General features: G+C 43.1%; 1 protein-coding gene across 3 annotated transcripts in view; it reads right to left on the reverse strand.

Moving 5' to 3' along the window:
* LOC105475778 (JAZF zinc finger 1) overlaps positions 1 to 22648 on the reverse strand; it is a 351209-nt gene that overhangs the window by 166469 nt on the left and 162092 nt on the right. The window lies entirely within an intron of this gene.

The raw sequence follows: 22648 nt of genomic DNA on the forward strand, positions 1-22648 counted from the left end.
ATATCATGCCGTTTGAGAACTTGTTCAAATTCGATATCCTCCAAATACCAGGTCCTTTTTTAACTGTGTACAGCAACAGTGGGAGGCCTGAGAGGATGTGGGTGGGAAGGGGTGGAGGATTTGCAGTGCTGGAAGACCCTGGGGAGGCAAATATCCACCCAGCCAGATGAGTGATTTTGAAGATCTGGGCTGGATACACCACTTTTCTTGGGAATCAGCAACAACTAATGGGTGCTGTCTGTTCTTGGCCTTCCCCCAGCTATCCAACTTGTGAAGTCACAGAGTTGTAGACTTTGTTCAGCACAGCCTTCCACAACATTCCGTGTGGAGTTTGCTGCATCCTCCTCCTCCTCATTCTGCACCACTGTATTCCTAGTGCTAGCACTGCACTTACGCCCCTGGAGGGATGTTATTCAGGCATCTCCTCTCCTCCTTCCACACTTTTCAGAGGTGAAAAACTTGTCTCAACTTCTTTCATTTCTCTAGCACTCAGCTCAGTGCCCTGCATGTAGGAGATGCCAAGTAATTGCTGAATGAATACACTGTTCCACTAGTTTTATAATGAGAAAATTGAAGGCTTTTGCTTATAGGTAGCAGCTTCATCAAAGGCATGTTTCCTTCACTATCCAAAGCCCCCTAAAATAGAAATAAATGAATAAACAACTAATTAATGATAGAAGAATGGCAGCAGAGGCATCAGGAAATAAGTTATTTCAACCAGTATTTTGGAAGGTGGAAAATCCATACAGGAGTAGACAAAGACATAGAGTAGATAGAGTCTCAAGTACCTGCAGTAGGGGAGACCCAGAGCCAGGATCTGAAGCCCCTGCAGAAACCCTGAGGCCCCAGACTTAGAGGTGTCAGGTATGGCAAAAGGCAAGTGGGGGAAGGTTCAGGCCTGAAAATAGGGGGTTTGTTTAAAAGGTTGATTATCCAGGGACACTAAAGCAGGACACCAATTATAGTGGAGGGAGGAGAGGGAGAGCGCAGGGCTGAAAATAGGGGAGTTAAAACGGAAATATGCCAACTCCACTGCTCCCAATAACAATGGTAACCAGTCAGAAGGATTCTTCTCTGATTCAGTTAAGTGGGTGTGGAGAAAAGACTGCCAATGCCAACATCTGGTGATTCCCTAATTAAACGATCTCCCTACAGTTAAATGCATGGTCAATCAGCTCCATCCATGCTTCCATCGAGAGCCTCCTAGCAGTTTTTTCTTGCTGTGATACATTTTCTTAAGAGTCAAGGTCTTGCCCTATTGCTCAGGCTGGAGTACAGTGGTGGAATCAGACCATAGCTCACTGCAGCCTCAAACTCTGGGCTCAAGAGAGCCTCCTGCATCATCCTCCTGAGCAGATAGGACAGCAAGTGTGCACCACCATAGCTGAGCAATTTTTCTTTTTTTTTTTTTTTGTAGAGATGGGGTCTTGCTATATTGCCCAGGCTGCTCTTGAACTCCTGGCCTCAAGCAATCCTCTTGCCTCGGCCTCCCAAAGTGCTGGGATTACAGTTATGAGCCACCGAGGTCAGCCTGCCTTGGTTTTAAATATGAGCCAAGAACAGTCAAGAAATTGTCTCTAGACATTGGAGGAAAAGTCTTAAACGTGAATGAGAGAAACCAAAACAAACAAATGGGGAGGGAGGACAGAAAAAAAGGAAGGGAAGAAGAGAGGAATGGGGGGAAGAAGGAAGGAAGGCAGGTAGACACGAGCGAAGGAACAAACACATCAAGGCCTGGGAGGTTAAGTGACATGTCTACTTACACAAACCCGGTACTGGCAGGGCTAGGACCAGAAGCCCTGCATCCTAAGTCTTATTGGGCCAGCATTTGGACTATTAAAAATGCTGCTCATCCTCTAAAGACATTTCATTGCTACCATCCAGTTGTAACACTGGACTCCGTATAGATAATCTTTTTTATACTTTCTTAAAAGCCCCGTAGTTCTGTTGGTTGCAACTTTCAGTCCACTTTGAAGACTGAATTTGTTGCATCAACAATTTACAAAGACCAACTTTTAATTCATGGCTAGTTTACTTCAGCTGCTGAAACAAATAATTCTTGTTGGCAATGGCCCTTTAAAAAAAAAAACTCTACAATTGCACGTAACCAGCCTTTGAATGGATCAACTTTTCCTTAGTTTATAGACACGTCATTTGAAACTTTTCCCAAGCCATAATTTCCATTACAGGGAAGTCAGTGCAAATCAGTGAGATGCTGGCTTTCCCCAATTCAATGTGAAATCCAGATGCGGTTAAGTGTTGCTGTAAACTTTATGAGTTAAATATCTGAAAGTCAGGGACACTGTGCAGCACAATAACACCATCTATTAAAACAAGCATTCATGTTCACATTTGTAGCCCGAGTTTTCCCACCACAAGTGAATGAATAAACATTATTCAACCAAGAACTGTTTGGACAATACTCCATAGGCTAAATTAGCTGGCTGTTGCAACTTTCCCTATTCCTGGCAGACCAGAGGGTTAAAATGATCAAAAATAATTCTGACTAGGATACTTCCCAACTTTACCAATCTATCAAGCTTCTAGGATCATCAATGACTGCTGAAATTTTCCCTTAAGTATAAGATGTATAGTCTTTCTATCGATGAAAAGGACACTACCAGTTCACACTTTTCAGTGGTGATGGAGTGTGCTTTATCCACTCAAGCTCTTGCCTTGCTACTTGTGAGAAAAGAGCCTGCCAGAAACCATAATGGCTGCAAGATATGCTTGTAAAGTATACAACCTGCACATCTGTCTACAGCAGCCCTGGAAACTGGGGTGCTGAGACTAAATAACAATAAAATTCTTTCAAACCGGAGTAAGGCCAAAATTTGGTCTCATTTAATCCTGGGACCAAGTTAATTTGTGTGCACATACAAATAAATATACATGCCTGCCTTCTCCAAAAATGAACCTGATGACAGATCCAAGCAGCATGCAACGCAAAAGATCATAAAGGAGCTGCTATATCTCCCCTGCCCATGAAAAGAGCCTATGAGAAGGTATCTGGAAGAGAAGACAGCTGCTTGTGAGTGAGGTTTAGTGACAAAAGAAAAGGCAGGAACATGAGGCTCTCGAATTCGTCTCTGAAGGCTGGAAGGCAAAAACCTGTTTATGGAAAGGAAACCTTCCCCTCCTTCTGCCTAACATTGTTTGCCCAAGGAAATCCTACCCATCTTCCAAGGCTTTGGCCCATATAGTACTGTCAGCATGCACTATACCATATATATTTGCAAATATGTCTTATCAGTCCATTAAAATGGAAGCTCCTTAAGGAACCAGATCTTAGAGGCCACAAATCCTAAGCCCAGTGTTCTGTAAATAATCAGTGCCCATGATGATATATGACGAATACACGAATGAATGCCCTGAACATGCAGTACCACAGAGGATACAAAAGCATTCAGTTCAGACAGCTCTGCCTTGGAGAGTCAGGCAAACAGGGGGGGAATAGTAAATGACTTTACCAGGATATATACTTCCATCAAAATACATCCCACCAAGCACAGATGTTCAGAGAGCTATAAAATGATGTACAATTCACAATAACAAGGGACAGAGGGCAGATAGGGCTAATCCGGGAAGGCTTTACTGATGAATGGGAACTGAGCCAGGTTTTGAAGGGAATGAGCGTAGGGAATCTTCACAGGTGAGGGCGGGAAACCTAAGAATAGCACAGGGGAGAAGTCCGTGGATACTGTGGAAAAGCAGTGGAGTTGAAGAGTATTAGTTGTAGTATTAGTATTAGTTGTAGAATATTTATAGAGATACCTTATAGAGATACTTTAGAAGAGTAGTTCTGAACTGCAGGCAATTTTGCAGCACCCCCCACCCCCCGACCCCTGCCCTGGGATATTTGGCAAAGTCTGCTAACAATTGGAGGGAGGGTTCAAGTATAGTATCTAGCAGGTAGAGGTCAGGGATGCTGCTGAACACCCTACATACGCACGCAAAGCAGCGCCTACAACAAAGAATCATCTGGTCTAAAATGTCAATAATGTCAAGGTTAAGAAACCCTGCTTTAAAACTATACGATTATGAGAAACAGAGCTATTGCTCCTAGATTGCTTCTAGGTTATAATTTCTGTTGTTTTCTGCAGTCTAAATCAAGAGGCCAGAAGGCTGGTGAGGAGGCAATGAGAAGAGTAACACAGAGGCTGTTTGGACCTGGATAAGTGCTCCTATTTTCTTTTCTTTTTTTTTTTTTTTTTTTTGAGACAGTCTCGCTCTATCACCCAGGATGGACTGCAGCAGTGGGATCCCAGCTTACTGCAACCTCTGCCTCCTGGGTTCAAGTGATTCTCATGCCTCAGCCTCCTGTGTAGCTGGGATTACAGGCACCCACCACCACACTCGACTAATTTTTGTATTTTTAGTAGAGATGGGGTTTCACCATGTTGACCAGAGTGGTCTCGAACTCCTGGGCTCAAGCAATCTACTGGCCTTGGCCTCCCAAAGTGCTGGGATTACAGGCGTGAGCCACAGTGCCTAGCCAGTTCTTATTTTCTTACTGGAGACAAATAAATTGAATTCATTTAAAAGACATTGAATTCTTGCCATGTTTAGTTGCTTAGGGGTAACTTTAAATCAGTAGGTTCACAACTGAGCAAAAAAGATGAACAGAGTTCACAGTTAACAATAATCTGGCCGGGCGCAGTGGCTCATGTCTGTAATCCCAGCACTTTGGGAGGCCAAGGCGGGCGAATCACTTGAAGTCAGGAGTTCGAGACCAGCCTGGGCAACCTGGCAATATCCTGCCTCTACTAAAAATACAAAAATTAGCTAGGCATGGTGGCGTGCCTGTAATCCCAGCTACATGGGAGGCTGAGACATGAGAATCACTTGCACGCAGGAGACAGAGGTTGCAGTAAGCTGAGAACACGCCACTGCATTCTAGCCTGGGTGACAGAGTGAGATCCTGTCTCAAAAACAAAACAAAACAAAAACCTAAACAAAAAAACCCAATAATCTAAGACAGACTACAATGTTTGTCAATACAGAGGAAAATACTAACTACTCTAGAAACAAAACATGATTCTCTGTGCTACTCAGGGGAACTTTTTGAAAGAAAAATTTACATGAGCCTTGAACTAAATCTACGTTCAGAAACGATGAGAAAATGATGAGTCTGAATAGAACACAGTCTGAGCAGATAAACAGAAGTATTTAATAGAAAGGAGCAGGGAGTGGCAAGAAGTCAGTGGGGCTGGAACTCAGCAAGAGACCTGAAATGCAGATTGGGTCACGTCGCAAAAGACTTGCAATGCTTTCCAAGACATCAAACTTAGTTGTGCAGACGATGCAGAGCACTGAAGGTATAAACTGACAAGGCCCATGTTTTAGAAAAATAACCTGTGGTGGCAGGGAGGACTAGGAGGGTGGGGTGGGGAACTGGGATGTAGAAATATAAGATTTGGTAAAAAGAACTGGAAATAGAAGATTTTTCTTATGTTATAGATCTGAGTATTTCATTACAAAAACAAAAAGTAACTAGAAGGTGAAAAGGAGTTTGCTAGACAAGAATATGAGGTCTGCTTCTGACGTGTGGTAAGACATTCTGCAGAACCAAGAAGTCTGGAACTCAAAGGGCAGATAAAAGACTCATGGTATAGATAGGAAGTGAAGTGCTGAAGAATCCCATCATAACACCACACATTCCAACAGGCAACTGAACCAAAGCATGTTTCTCAAAACAAAACAATGATATTCCATAAAACCCCAACTACGCTGATTAAAAACTCAGTTATCAAATAACTTGGCCAAATACTGGCTGAGAACCTACTAGGCCCAGTGGAATTCCAGCAGGGATTTTTTAAAAGCCAGAGGTTGTGCTGCATTTGGAACCAACTGAATGGTAAATTTCACAAAAGATGAGTATGACAGACTGGAGGGAAAAAAGAATAGAATAAAAATTGGCCCTAAGTTCAGTTTTGATCTGGTACCCAAGTCTCCAAGGCTCACTATGACAATCAACCTCTCATTGGCACATTTGGTGTTGCATACAAGTCAAACTGCCTCATTTCAATCCTAGCTGTGTAACTTCTTTAAGCCTCAGTTTTTTTCATCCACAAGAAATTGATAAGGATAGTCCTTTCACCCTAGGGTTGAAATGTGGATTAAATTAGCAAGCATGTTAAGTATAACTACTGCTCAGTTCTTTAGTCCATAAGGTATTTTGAAACTAAAATTTGCACTGTTCTGGATTATTTCCATTTTATGTGGCATAATGATACATAGAAAATCTAAGAATTCATCACTCACATAAGTGTGGCCGGGACTGCTGGCTGCTGCCCAACAGCTATTTTCCCCCCTTTCCCTCCATAATGCTTAGAAACATGGCTGCCTGGTATAAAAACCACATTTCCCAGCCTTCCTTGAGACAGAAGCATTCATGTGACTAAGTCTTGATCAATAGGATAAGGCCTCAGGAAGCCTCCTTAAAATGGTAGATTTCTTTCAGGCTGCCTGAAAGAAATACTGGGTATGAGATAATCTTGTGAATGGAAGTCATATATGGTGAAGCAACACAATAGGAGTCTGGATCCCTGATTGGGTGAAGCTCCACACTACTCTTGAACTGAGCACCTCCAGCCTTCTTTAAAGTGAGAGAAATAAACTTATCTTCCAATTAAGCCATTATTTGAAGGTTTTTCAATTATATGAAGCCAAACCAAAACTTGACTGAAACACAAAACCACCGGAATTCTGGTTTATTTTGTTGGACCTGAAACTCTCATCTGAAACATGAAATATTTCATGTTTCGTTTTATTTTCTTGGATTTAAAAGAAAAAAAAAAAACTCTTTAAAAATGTATCATAATAAATGCATGGAAAGAAAATCAGAGCAAAATCACACCTGAATCACCACAGCCTCTGTGGCTAACTCTAAACAGGGATGTTTAAAGAATGGGAGAAAGAAGAGGAAAAAATCATCATGTCAAATTATGGCTCTTTTGGTCGTTTTAAGACTTTCTCCAGAATTAGTTATTAGTGGGCAATAATGAAGCAAATTGCACATGCATATTACTTCTGAGTTATGAACAATACAACCAGCAGTAACCTTTGAAGCTGTCAGGATCTTTTCAGGCAGGCAATTAAAGTGAAAAATGAGAGTGTGCACAACTTCCATCACCCAATACTACATGTAATAACACCACCTACAAACACTGACATAGGAGTGGGGCTCAGTCTGAATATTTATTAATGCAGATCTGTTCCCATTTGTTCCTCTTCTTTTCCTATAACCCATCCCACCCCCACCTGCCAAAATTTTTTTTCTTTAAAGGGCAGCTCTGACATCATGCATCGCATTTACCTGAAACCTACATGCACTGTGACATCTCTCCTATCTGCACTGAAAGAAATTTTCTTCCCTTTCCCTTGACTCAAATATAAATTTAGGATAAGCTTGGATTCTACAAGGAAACGAAGTTGATAAAGTAGTAAGCCCAATCAGGAAAACACAAAATAAGACGAAAATAATCAATAATGGATATTTACAGATGGCCAAATATATACGTCAAGTATGGGGTGCTAGGCATCGAAGGTCCCCCTGCCTGCCCCTACCCACCCCTGCCAACACACATACAAAAAGGTCTCAGCTCTCAAGCAGACTGGCCTGTAGAGGAGGTGACATACTGATCTAAGAATAATCTAGTGTAGAAGTATCAGCTTTTCTAATAAAGTGTAAGACCACTATTTGCATATTTTGTGATTTAAGTACCTAGACTTTAGAGAAATGGCAGGGATGACCGCAAAGCGGTGGGGGGGGGGGGGGCTGACGAGCCAGTTGGAACAGGTGTTCCCAAGCTAAGAAGAAACACCCATGCTAGAGGCCTAATACCTGACACCTATGAATCCATCTGTGAGTCTGTCTCCTGTGGTTTCAGCCATTTCTAAATCAACAAGAGCCTAGAGGCCAGTGGTTTCTAGCCAGAACTGCCCATGATTATCACCTGGGTAATTAAAAAAAAAAAGAAAAAAAAAAAGCCTGATGCCAAGGACCCATCCCCAAAGATTCTAATATGCAATCAGGGTTGACAATTACTATTTGACTCTGAGAAGGCTCAGAAACTGGAAAAGAGATAGAGAACTGGTTGGGAAAGTTACTTACACCAATTTGCATCCCTCTCACCCTCCCAAACTAAAAAGGCAACTGTGAAACTGGAAAGGAACTACTGGAAGTGATTTAAAAGTTGTATAAGTCTGACATCCAGTGAAATCATTAAATTTTTTTTTTTTTTTTTTTTTTTTGAGATGAAGTCTTGCTCTGTCCCTCAGGCTGGAATGCAGTGGCGTGATCTCAGCTTACTGCAACCTCCGCCTCTTGAGTTCAAGTGATTTTTGTGCCTCAGTCTCCCAAGTAGCTGGGATTACAGGTGTGTACCATCACACCTAGCTAATTTTTGTATTTTTAGTAGAGATGGGGTTTCACCATGTTGGCCAGGCTGGTCTTGAACTCCTGACCTCAAGTGATTCGCCCACCTCGGCCTCCTGAAGTGCTGGGATTACAGGCGTGAACCACAAGACCTACCTGAAATCATTAAATTCTGACTTCACTTGGGACTCAGGTTTATTCCCCCCGCTTTCACTTTCTATACAGAAAGTATTAAGCTTAGAAGTTATGTAGACAAGTTAATGTTTTCGTGTATTTCTAAAACCAAATCACAGTCTTTGTGAGTGGTTTTCATCTATTCAGTAAGAGTGTTCTGACAAGACCTCTGACTGGGAACCATTTATTTTTCTTCACAATATGTGCCTACAATTAATAAGACCACATCACTTTAGTTGTTCTGCGGTTCAAAATTTTCTGTAAGTCAGATGGGCCAGAACCAGTGTGGTTTTCCTGTGCTGTTATTATTCACCTCAGTAATAAATCAGACCATATCCAGGCATATTAGTTTTGTATTTCAGAAGCCAGTTTTGTCAAGGATTTGGCAAAAGAAATTGCCTTTGTTACATCCTATCTCCCAGGGAAGCCGAATCACTGCTTTAAAAAAAAAAAAAAAAAAAAAAAAGGCCACAGGGAGAAAGAGCTGAACATCTGGACCCAGACTGACTGGATGGCTTTGCCTAACAGTTATCAAATGTAAGTGTACATAGGTCACAGCTTACTCAGGTCAAATTCTGGTCCAAGAGACTCTGCCTGGCCGGCTAGAGCATTATGCATGCCGACTCCATGCCCAGGTGGCAGCCAGGAACGCAGTGTTCAGGCTCATGGGCCACAGAGGTTACATGCTAGCTGGGGATTTATTGCTCCTGATTCTGCGCAGGTTGTGTATTCATTCTGCTTGCTAATGAGTAGGGGAGCAAGCTGAGCTGTAACTCAGATTGATCTCGCTGATGGTGTGAATTTGGGCGTCTGGGAAGTCCCTGGACCTTCTCAGTTATCTGGCACTTGGCAGATGGCTCCTGACAATCTTGGCTTCTGTGGAAGGACTTCTGGGAATTAACTCTGGACTCTCTGTTGCTTTAAAAAAAAAAAGGCTTAAATTTCTTTAGACAATGTAAGATGGTAGTTACTGACACTCTGCTACTTTCTGTGTGACTTGAGCAAGTTTCTCAGCAGATAAAGACGACAGTGACTCATGGCTCCTACACATGATGAAGTTATTATGAGGATTAAAAGACATAAGCCATAGACAGCACAGAGCACAGTGGCTGGTACATGGTAAATACTTAATAAATCTTACCCACTAGGGGCCGGACTTGGTGGCTCACGCCTGTAATCCCAGCACTTTGAGAGGCAGTGGCAGCTGGATCACCCCAACTTGGTGAAACCCCGTCTCTACCAAAATACAAAAATTAGCCGGGCGTGGTGGTGTGCTCCTGTAGTCCCAGCTACTCAGGAGGTTGAGACAGGAGAATCGCTTGAATCTGGGAAGCAGAGGTCACAGTGAGCCGAGACTGCGCCACTGAACTCCAGCCTTGGCGACAGAGCAAGACTGTGTCTCAAAAAAACAAACAAACAAAAAACCCCAAGAAACCAAAAACTTACCCACTAGGTACTATTATTATTTTAGGTAGTAAGGTCTGAAAGCATTTAATGCTTACATTGTGGGACTACATTTGTGAGCAATCAATAGTTCTCAAGTAGCAATAATAACTAATAATAAAGGTATTATTACTATCACTGAGTGTCTACTATGGGTCAATACAAAATGAATTGCTTTCCGTGTGCAGTCCTCATGAAAATCCTGGAAGGGAGATATCTCCTGACCCACCCCGCTTCCCAGAGGAAAATACAAAGCTCAGAGAAGGCCCCAAATCACATGACCAGGAGATAAAGCCTTAAATCTGGGTTTGTCTGACTTCAAAGTATGTGCTATTTGACCACACTTGCTGCTTCCCCTGAGCAGAAATAACTTGTTTCACAGTATGGAGCTCTACAACACTGTTCAGTAACAATGCTCTCAAATTAAATTGCCAGGTGGCCTTTCCTTTGTATTTTAACTTTTAAGATGATTTTATTATATCTCTTCCAGAAATGAACATGGATTTTTTATAACAAAATTAAAATAAGCATTATGTAACTATTAGCATAAAACATTTTTGTTCTTGTATGACCTAACATCATCTCGCATATCCCCAGAAGCATGTGGAACACTTTGCAGGCACCCCACCTTGCCCAATTCCCACTCTTTAAGTGCTATCCAGCTACTGCAATGGGATGTCAGCAGCCCTATATCTTAGGAGCAGGTAAAAGTATGGTATTCCTGATCTTTCCAATAAAGTTTATGTTTTTGATTGCCCATGTCTGACTCTAGGCTTAGAATCATTTCTGGACCCAAATATTTCTCATGTCCAGTCCTTTGGGAGGCCAAGGTGGGCAGATCCCCTGAGGTCAGGAGTTCGAGACCAGTCTGGCCAACATGGTGAAACCTCGTCTCTACTAAAAATACAAAAATTAGCCGGGTGTGGTGAGGTGGGCAGATCACCTGAGGTAGTGAGTTCGAGATCAGCCTGGCCAACATGGTGAAACCCTATCTCTACTAAAAATACAAAAATTAGCCAGGTGTGGTGGTATGCACCTGTAATCCCAGCTACTGGGGAGGCTGAGGCAGGAGAATCACTTGAACCCAGAAAGAGGAGGTTGCAGTGAGCCGAGATCATGCCACTGCACTCCAGCCTGGGCAACAGAGTGAGACTCCATCTCAAAAAAAAAAAATTATTTCTGGACACTAAGGTTGCTCTTGGGGCTGGTAGGCAGCTCTCTGAATTAAGCAGTTGGTTTTGGCCTCATTGCCATGGTGTCAGGAATCAATACAAGTTGACCAGGTGACAGACTGGATGGGAAAGCATACAGGTCAGAATCATGCCTCTTTCCTTCTTTTAAAAAGACTGAAAAATTAGACTTTTTAAAAGAGTAGTTTTAGGTTCACAGCAAAATGGAGAGAAAGGTACAGAGATATCTCATATACTTGTGTCCCCGCCCCATGCATGGCCTCTCCCATTACTAGCATTCCCCACTAGAGTTCTTTTTTTTCCTCGTTAAAAAGTGCTTCATAGAATGCCGGAATGCTTTGGAAGCACTGGGATGAAATATTGAGACAAATTCTGATGGAAATTAGAACCCATGACAGAAGCTGCAACACTACTACTGCACCTGCATCTTTTGTTAAGTTTCTCCTTTGGGTGACTGATCTTAAAAAACACCAGAGGTTCTAGTCCAGGGTCTATTTCTAGCTTAGAGTTTTCATCAAGTCGGTTACCTGTGAAAAGGAGATAATGATATATGCACCAACTCCCTCACAAGCTTTAAGTGAGAATCATACGTTTTAATTATTTATTTTTAAAATTAATTATTATTTTTTTAGAGATAGGGTCTGTTGCCCAGGCTGCAGTACAGTGGCACAAACATGGCTTACTGCAATGTCAATCTCCTGGGCTCAAGAGATCTTCCCACCTCAGCTTCCTGAGAGGCTGGGACTACAGGTGTGTACCACTATGTCCAGCGAATTACAAAAATAATTTTTTTTTTTTGTGGAGACGTGGTCTTGACCAGGCTGGTCTTGAACTCCCTGCCTCAAGTGATCCTCCCACCTTGGCCTCCCAAAGTGCTGAGATTATAGGCGTGAGCTACTGTGTGAATCACACATTTTAATTGGTCAATTCCAGTATAAATTCTAAGGTCCTACCCCAGCTGCCAAGATAAGGTGGCCTCAGAGTCATTGTCTCTCCAGCAGGAATAACCCAGTGCAGCCATGTCTTAACTTATTAGTCTCTCTGGCAAATAACCTCTGGGAAGAGAAGGCTTAAACTATACACTAAAATAGAAACCTGAATTATTATTATTATTATTATTATTTTGAGACGGAGTCTCGCTCTGTCGCCCAGGCTGGAGTGCAGTGGCGCGATCTCGGCTCACTGCAAGCTCCGCCTGCGGGTTTACGCCATTCTCCTGCCTCAGCCTCCCGAGTAGCTGGGACTACAGGCGCCCGCCACCTCGCCCGGCTAGTTTTTTGTATTTTTCAGTAGAGACGGGGTTTCACCGTGTTGGCCAGGATGGTCTCAATCTCCTGACCTCGTGATCCGCCCGTCTCGGCCTCCCGAAGTGCTGGGATTGCAGGCGTGAGCAGGCGTGAGCCACCGCGCCCGGCCAAAACCTGAATTATTTGTATAAAGAACTTAGATTTCATTTTACTTTTCTATCCTTGGAACTTGAGTGCACACATGCACTCAGATTATGATTTTTCTCTTGCAAGAGTAGGGACCTGTATCAGAAAAGTTCTTCAAAAGTTCTTCCAAAGAGCCATGTGACTTTTCAGTAGAGACAGAAAACCTTCTGGCTAGCTTTAAGCTGAGTTTATTAAAAGCCATTCTGATTCACTACAAACTGTGTGATCAACTAACTTGTTTCACACATAAAAGGAAAGCCTTTCAATTTATAAAACCAAGATACATTTAAATGATTTTATCACACATTCAAGCCAAATGCAAAACTTTCTATCATGGTTAAGTAAAATAGACATTAACAAGGTAAACACAAGACATCAGATTCCTCAGAAAAGCTCGGGTGACTTCTGGGATTTGGCAAATGTTACTATCAGCTGAGTTTCAACAAATGGAAGGCAGAGACTCTGAAGGATTTTCTAGGCTTACTTAAGATGAGGTTTAATACTCTAGACATGGATTCAATATCATAAAGATACTGCGTCTTCATTTCTATGGCTTGGTTTTAAAAGGAATGCAGAGATAACATACTTTAAAAAAAAAAGTAGTTGCTGAGTATCTACAACCATTCTGCCTGTCAATCTCTCCTCCCTTCAGCCCACACCTTCCTACTTTAGCCAATCAGTTCAGTGTTTTTACAATATTTTTGATGCAACTCACAGTAAGACATACATTTTAAATCATAACCAGTACACCGCTCCAGACACAAACATACGAAAGTTTCACAAAACATTACTAAACTTCACCATATGTGATAATACCATTGCATTTTTTTTTTTTTTCTTCGAGACAGAGTCTCACTCTGTCACCCAGGCTGGAGTGTAGTGGCGCGATCTCGGCTCACTGCAACCTCCGCCTCCCGGGTTCAAGCGATTCTCCTGCCTCAGTCTCCTGAGTAGCTGGGACTACAGACACATGCCACTACACCCAGCTAAGCTTTTGTATTTTTAGTAGAGATGGGGTTTCACCATGGTAGCCAGGATGGTCTCAATCTCCGGACCTCGTGATCTGCCTGCCTCGGCCTCCCAGAGTGCTGGGATTACAGGCGTGAGCCACCACACCCGGTCACCATTGCATTTTTTAAAAATGTTATGACAACCCATTAAATTGATGTTGTCACTAACTAATGAGTCCTAAATGGTGACTTCAAAAAAATTCAAATCTTGCTAAATTACAAATCAATAATGGCGTGTGTTAAGCCCACTCCTACACATGGCTCTTTATTGCTTATATGATAAGAGATTTAGGTAAAACATAGAAGATCATTTGCAATTTGGCTCCCTCAATCAAATTCTCCAAACTCATCTCTAGTTCTCTACATGCCCCCTACACTCCAGCAACTCCTAACTTCTTCCTGTCCTCTGCACATACCTTGTCTACACTCTATACCTTTGGTTCTGATTAGCCTGTTTGCCTTTCTGTGTCCTGTTCTGTGTGCTAAGTACTGTTTTACACAGTCTCTCTTGCCTCTGGTTAGGTTCAGAGAAAATCAGGGGGAGAAAGGAGATGGTGGTCCAGTATCTGTTCTCCTACTCCCTCCCAGCTAGGCATGGTTTTGGAAGCAGCTGCTATGCTCTACCTAGGGCCACAGCTCTGGATGGCGGCTGTCCCCCTTCCAAGGCTGCCACTCTCCAGGTTCTGTTCACAGCATCACCTCCCCTTTCCCTGCAGCTTTCTACTGTTGCTAGGTCCTGGGTGCCTCAACATCTCCTACCCTGCCAGACCCCTATAAATAGCCCCCATATTTAACCCTCTTCTATTATTTGGGGGCCTAGAATGATATGCCATGCTACCCAGAACACCCCGTCCTCACCTGCTTCTCTGTGGTCATCCTCAAACCCATCATCCAAAGTCCACCATAAAAGTCACCTCCTCTATAAAACATTCCATGAAGCTACATGGTAGAATCTGCCTTAATAGTCAGGTATATTAAAAAGATAGATTACATTTTAAAGTGCTCCCAACAGACTCAGCTTCTCCAAAAGCTAGCAACTTGTTTCCCTCCTGTCTCTAGCACTTAGCACAAGGGCTGGCAAATAATCATGATCATTGAAAGAATAAATGAATGAAAGGTAAGAGGATTATCAATTATTAAATGACATCACAATTACATGCCAGTAGGTAGTATTTTCTAACAAGAGTGTCTACAGAGCTGCTTCATCTGAATTCCCATTCTGGGGTGATCTAGTCAATTTTCTCTACATGTAGCTGCTGGGATCCAGCTAGAGACAACTGCTGCTTACTGTGTGGTGAACCCTCTATATCTGGTGGTAACTAGCTGGCTCCCCACAATCCCACATCACCTGGCAGGGTGTTTCTGCTTACGATGCTAATGAGATTTTACTTGAAAGATGTAATTATTGCTGCAACCCAAGAAAATAATTAATGGCCAATTTTGGTTGGGCAAAATATTCATTAATCAAGTCAACAGACAAGAGACCTGCCGAGTTTAGGAAAAAGGTCCTTAGAGAGAAGGAAAAAAAGATAATCACCTAGAGATTTCTCCTTTTCATAAGTATAGGTTAAATCTATTCAATTATAGTCTCTTCAAAGTTTACATTTCAGATTTAGTCCAATGACTTCTAATGAAGTCTAGGTTTAAACTTTTTAGTTTTAGAATGCATTGCACAACTGTTATTTAATCATTATGCTGCACCAAAAGGTAGTGATAACGAGGAGACAGCATTAATCTCATACTTGGTTGGTTTAAAACACTTCACGCAAGGATTTCTGAACATGACAAATGTCAGCTTCTGTTTTTATATTACAAGCGAGGAGGAAGAAAGGTGTCATGATGAGAAAACCACTGGGCTTGGTGAACGTTTACGTCATCTTTGACCCTTACAAACACACAGCCTTTTAAACCTGAGGGTGAGAGGACATTTTAAATTCTTCTAACACCTTGGTAATCAGAGCGCAGGGAAATATTTGCCCAAAAAACAACACAGTGACCCAGAGATCAAATCAAACCTACACCTACTATTAAAAGATACTTCAATCCCAAAGAGCATGGGCCCTCATAAAAAATGATAAACAAACCCTCCAGCCTCTCCCTCTAGCCCTTCTTCGCAATGCCTTTTTATAATATTCATGTCCTCAGATTTATGTCGACCATATATTGCCTAGATGTGTCTCCCCATTCCATTAAAAGGGACTTAAGGGATGGGAGATGGGTCACAGAAGGCAGCAAACAATAGCTGACAGTCGAGTTTATTTTTTAAAACCAAAAAAACTTCCATGTTTTCATTTAACTTTAAATGCTAACAACCATATTCTAGCCTCGACATGCCCATAAAGCTGTTTCACAGTCCAGGGAAAAAAATTTTTTTGTTGTAAATAATGTTCACCATCCACATCTTAACAGTCTGGATACTGAAGCATTTTTCATTCAGAGTAATGATCTCCAGGAGTAAAAATAATATAATTATAACTGAACTACTTGGTCAGCTAAATCACAACCAGAAATGCACTGGTATGTATTTCATTCACTGTGTCAAAAAATCTTCATTCTGAACTATCAACACAGCACTAAATTTTGATCTGTCATTGAAAACAGGTCGCTTCTATTTCTGGCTTACAGCATGGTAACAGGGCACAGCAATTGGCAAAGACAGCTAATATTTCACATTAAATCTCCCTACCTGACCTTCTGAATCAAAAATGGAGGGACTCATGAAGAAGAAATTAAGTAAACACTCCTTTTTCTTAAAAAAAAAAAAAAAATCAAAACAAAACCCCTCTTAAAGGATAGAAAAGAAACGACTGAAATTCTTGGGATACAAATTTGTTGTTGATAGGTTAGCCACTAAAGGCCACTGAAGGGTGTGGGCTGCACCCCTGGGCTGCCTCCTCTTACAGAGGGATAGGAGGGAAAAGGGAGTTTCTTGGTGTCTAGGTGGTCCTTAAGACAAAGCCAGAATTGGCATTTCCAGTGGAGGGAGGACCACAAGGTCAAAGGGCACGTCAGCCACTTTGGGTGTGGCCTCAGCTGGCCCTTTGCAACCCACTGCTACTGATGGTTGAGATGTGGACAGAGGATGATGGACATACATTGCAGAAGGAAGCAACATCTCTTGAGATTCTTCTCCTCCATGAGTCGTTTTGAAATCACTTGTGGATCTGTATTTAAACCACGTTTTTATCTTTTAGTTTACCTTTAAATACAATCTGAGAAAAGTTTTGCAGATACTTCTTCCTCCTTTGTCCCACCACAACCCAAGCCTGGGTAAAGTGACCCTCCCAACCCAAGCCTGGGTAAAGTGACCCTCCCATCTGCTCTTTTTAGTTGCCCCATCTTCACACGTACCCCATGGTTTGAAACCACCTGATGGGCATTCTCAACCTGGGTAGGTTCACCAAGTAGCGTCTCCCTGCTATAGCCCCAGTGATTTCTGATTTAATTGATCTGGCATGTGAGACCCACTGAGACACCTGAGTGCACCCCAGGTGACTCTCATGTGCAGTCAGGGCTGAGAAGAACTGCTGTGCTAAGCTCCCAGAGGACAAGCCCCGGGGCTGTTCACCTTTGAACCAGACCTAGCACAGGGCCTCCTTGCTAAATAGTAATGGAACACATAAAAGAATGTTGTTCAGTGATTGAAGAAGACAGTGGGAGGAAAAAATAGGAGGGCCATTCAGGATGGCCTCTCAAACGTGAGTGTGCATCAGAATCACCTGGAGGCCTGTTACAGCTCAGGACAGCAGGGGTCGGGGGGAGGGCGGGCATCCCCAGTGTTCCTGATTTAGTAGCTCTAGGGTGGGCCCTGAGAATTTCCATTTTTTACAAGCTCCCAGGTGACGCTGATGCTGCTGACTGATCTCAGGACCACACTTCTAGAACCAAGGCACTGAAACGACCAAAGCCGTCTAGTAATCTTAGATTAGATGACACATAGTAGTGGACTGCAGGATCTGATGAGGTGGCCAAGGACAGTAATTCTATGAAGGACATCACAAGGAGAGGCTGCACAGGTCTTTATTCCTATCTGATTGCTGGCCACAGAGACCAGGGTTGAGGAAATCTCCCTTTTAAACTGTAATTCCAGGTCACTCCGCTACCTTTAATCTTCATGGCTTAAGTATATGAATTATCCATCATGTGTCCACTACTATTCAGAATTAGGGTGTGGTTGGCAAAAAGAACAGACAGCCATCAATATCTAAATAAACATTACAGTAACACTTTCTTAGAAATAGGCCCAAGATCAAATTTTCCAAAAGCAACCAGTGGCAGACCTAGGCCAGAAAACAAACCCAGGGCTGCTAGTTAAATCAACGGAGGCACTGGATTCTACAGCTGTAAAAATACAGTGGTTTAAAATTCAAGCTTCCAACAGCCATCCAAATAGATGCTATACTAAAATTACATGGGGGGGAAATGCAAGCTTTCTTCAACTACTGCCAGTTAAGATATTTCTTTCTTAACAGACAAAGCAAAGGAATAAAGAAAATGCCAATTGCATTTGGTTTTCTTAAGAAAGCACTGGCTACTGGTTCCTAGGAACCCTCCCATCACCCAAGCCATTGAACAGTGACACAAATGGCATTGTGACAGTAACACAAGCAGGGGTTCTCTCTCCACTTCTGGCGAACCATCTGATGGGTTGATATGGTTTGGCTGTGTCCCCACCTGAATTTCCTGAATTTCTACATGTTGTGGGAGGTAATTGAATCATGGGGACAAGTCCTTCCCATGCTGTTTCTGTGATAATGAGTAAGTCTCAAAAGATCTGATAGTTTTAAAAAGGGGAGTTTCCCTGCACAAGCTCTCTCTCTTTGCCTGCTGCCATCCATGTAAGATGTGACTTGCTCCTCCTTGCCTTCCACCATGATTGTGAGGCTTCCACAGCCACATGGAACTGTAAGTTCATTAAACCTCTTTCTTTTGTAAATTGCCCAGTCTTGGGTACGTCTTTAACAGCAGCATGGAAATAGACTAATATATGGGTCCTAGCCAGAAGTAATAAATCTGGGTGTTAGACAACTGAATGTCTCTCTACTTTGGGGTTGTGAGACAGTCTTCAAGGAGTTTCTAGAGCAGAAGTAAACAGGAAATTGTGTTCTCTGGAAACACAGTCTGTTATTGGGAGGGGAGTGGTATAAAGATGATGGGCTCACCCACTCAACAAGGATCAACCCTTATATTTGCAGAGAGCAGTGGTTTAAAGTATGGTCCTGGACCAGCAACCCCCAGGATCCTGCCAAATTCTCAGCCCCTGCCACTTCCCAGACCTAGCAAAAGCAGAAATTTTGTGTGTGTGTGTGTGTGTGTGTGTGTGTGTGTGTGTGTGTGTGGTGTGTGTGTGTTTAGGGGTAGGGGGCAGTGCAACCTACATTTTAACAAGTCCCATGCTAAAAATTCTGATGCAGCTCAAGTTTGAGAGCTACTGACAGAGCTTTACAGTCCTCGAAGCACCTCTGCATACCTTTTCTTGGGCAAGTCCAACAACCACGTGGGAAAGATGGTATCATTACATTTTAAACATTAGGTAACTGAACTGAGACAACGAAGATCAGCTTAAGGAGGCATAGTGCCTAAATGGTAATATAGGATCTTGGAAGAGAAAAGGGACATTAGGGGGAAACTAAGGAAATCTGAATAAAGAATAGCAAACAATGCATCAATTTGGTTCATTAATTGTAACAAATAAGTCTATACTAATGTAAGACATTAATAATAGGGAAAACTGGGCATGGGAATATATAAGAACTGTATTATCTTTGCGATTTTTTTCTAAAATAAAAAATTTGTTTAAAACAATTAGGGAACTGATGCTCTGAGATACATGTTAAAGATGCTAAATACACAATGGGTGCCTATGGCATTATTTTCTGTATGTTTAAAGTATTTATGAAATATTTTATAATAAACTATATAATACTTTGAAACTGTAAAAACTATACTCAGACACTGTTTTTTCTCCAGAAAAGGACTGGCATGTGTTTAGATAAGGATGCTGTGCTTGCAGCAGGCCTGAAACACCCCCTCGTCCCAGCAGAGGCTGTGGATCCTTTTTGTGCAGGCCCTCTTTGTATTGTCAGCTCCCGCACCACGAAGGGGACCTGCCCATGCTCAGGATCCTCCCTGAAAAATAACTGCTGCGATGGAGATGCTCTGGGTTCCACCTGCTCCCCAGGCTCCAGGCCCCCGCCTCTCCCCTCACACCCACCACAGGCCTGGGCATCTCATCATGTTTATAACCCCACAGGGCCCTCATCTCGGCTAGGCCTCCTCTAACAGTAGCTGCTCCTCCTCCAGACAGTGACGGCATTTTAATGAGGGCACTATAGAGCCTCTGAACCCCGCAGAAGTGAACTGCATGCTGAAAGCTGCTGGTGCCTTCAGACCAAGCCAGTTGGCCATTTCCCTCTGCCTTTCTTTGCTGCAGACTGCGCTGCCCTTGGTGAGAGGTAAAACCCATGCCCCTCGCCCCAGTGGCTCCTGATGGAGCAATGTCTCTGAGGCCAGCCCGGAGCTCTTGAGGATGCATCAAGTCATTTACTTACCTCTTTTCCAACCTCGGAAGGAGTTAAAAACAGGTAGTGAAACCAAGAGAATAGGGATTCAGAGGAAAGAGAGCTGAGAGGCCTGAACAACCCATAAACTGAATGTTAATCCCTAGAATAGTGGGACATTCACGGCTGCCCACACGTTTCTGAGGCTGGCTATTTTCACTCTGCTGTTTTAATGCCAACACCAAGGAATGTGTGTGGCAGCCAGCCTTCCGCTGACACCTTTGCCTTGGGTCTTACCCAGACCAAATGAGTGAGGATGAGGGGACAGGAGCCAAGGGGGCATTGTTTGTGAGTTCAAGAAACAACACTGAAAGCTTACTGGTTTGTTTTCTAGATCAAACACGTCACCCTCATGTACCTGCCGGCTCCCCCGGCCCTTACTCATGCCATTATGTCATTTTCGACTGCTCTCCCTCCACTCCTCAGTGGAGTCAAACCCAATTCCTCCCTAAAGGGCCTGTTAAAGTCCAAAAGGCAGCCCAGGGAATCGTTCTCTGCTTTCTTTTGTATCATTCGTTCTTTCATTCAACCAATATTTACTGAAGACCTACTATGTGCCAGGTACTGTTCTCGGCACTAGAAATACAGCAGTGAACAACAAAAAAAGAGGATTTACATTCTGGAAAGGACAAGGGTCAATAAGGACATCAGTAAATACACACTGCTATGTGTACCATGTCAGATGGTAACTTCCAGGAAGAGAAACAGAACAGGGGAAGGGATGATAGTGACAGCTGTCCTGCTCTCTTCACTGGCACTTAGGTTAAATATGCCATTATCTGGCCAGGCCCAGTGGCTCACACCTATAATTCCAGCACTTTGGGAGGCTGAAGCAGGTGGATCACTTGAGGTCAGGAGTTTGAGACCAGCCTGATCAATATGGTGAAACCCCATCTCTACTAAAAATACAAAAATCAGCCAGGCATGGTGGTGGGCACCTGTAATCCCAACTATTCAGGAGGCTAAGGCAGGAGAACTGCTTGAACCTGGGAGGCAGAGGTTACAGTAAGCCAAGATCGCGCCACTGCACTCCAGCCTAGTCGACAGCGAGACTCTGCCATTATTTAACTCAGTTAATGTTTTGTTTCCTCTTCAGCTAGATACTGTGTTCTCAAACAGTAAGGGCTGTTTTTGGCTTCTTCCAGCATGGGATTGTATACAATGTCGCCGTTCAACCAATTCTGTTGAACAAAAAAACTTATACAGCTGATTCATATTTTAGAAACACAGACCTTCTGGGTGCACAGGGAAGTCAGGAGATGAATTAATCCAGGTGGAACCGCAGGCAGTGAGTCATCCATTCCACACCTATTTTCCAGCAGCCATGTCCTAGGCACATGAGTGCAGCACTAGCCAGATACTTGTGGGCTCACCAGTGAAATCCTGCCCTCGTGATGTGTACATTTTGGTGGAAAAGACCAGCAAATGACAAGCGATTACTTCTTCGTTGTTGTTGTTGTTTGTTTGTTTGAGACAGAGTCTCATTCTGTTGCCCAGGCTGGAGTACAGTGGCATGATCTTGGTTCACTGCGACCTCTGCCTACAGAGTTCAAGCAATTCTTGCATCTCAGCCTCCCAAGTAGCTGGGATTACAGGTGCCTGCCACCACATCCAGCTAATTTTTTATAATTTTAGTAGAGACAGGGTTTTACCATGTTGGCCAGACAGGTTTCGAACTGATCTCAGGTGATCCGCCTGCCTCAGCCTCCCAAAGTGGGTAAGCGATTATCTCTATGGAGGAAATGGCAGGAAGATGAAAAGAAGAAAAGCAACACAGAGGCTAGGAAAAGGCTTTCCACCGAGATGATGTTCCAGCCAAGACAGGAAGTGGGAGAAGGAGCCAACAAGGCCAAGGGCAGGATAGGGGTGGGCAAGGATACTGAGAAGCAGCGCCTGGAGGAGGAGCCGGGCAGGGCACAGGCCTGGAGGTGGAAATGTGCTGGGTGCGTGGTCACAGAGTCCAGTTAGTATGGGGATGAGGCTGGGGAAGACAGGAGCCAGCTTTCACGGGCCCTTGTAGGTCACTGTAGGGAGTGTGGGTTTCATTCTAAGTGCAATGGAAAGACACAGGAGAGTCTAAGCAGGCGAGAACACAAGATTTGTATTTTAAGAGGATCCCTCTGAAAAGACTGCCCCAGAATCGGGGTGACTACATGTCACACTTTGCCAGGGACAGTGTTACTTTATGCCTGTTGTCCTAGCATCATTATTAATAGCACCCCATTTCACTCTCCAAAGTGTTGCAGATTAAGGGAAAAATTATACGGTCATCCTATCCAGAACCCATTATTATAACTAACATGATTCACTGTTCTGAGAAACCTGATATGCTATGTACCAGTCACATCCCCCCAAATACAGCAGAGGCTGAATACAACATATTCTATAGTGGGAAATTAAGCCTGTCCTCCAGCACCGCAATTATGAAAAGGTTCTACTGTGTTCTGATGGCTTTTTT

Source organism: Macaca nemestrina, chromosome 4 (assembly GCF_043159975.1).
Source record: "Macaca nemestrina isolate mMacNem1 chromosome 4, mMacNem.hap1, whole genome shotgun sequence".
NCBI classification, from domain to species: domain Eukaryota; kingdom Metazoa; phylum Chordata; class Mammalia; order Primates; family Cercopithecidae; genus Macaca; species Macaca nemestrina.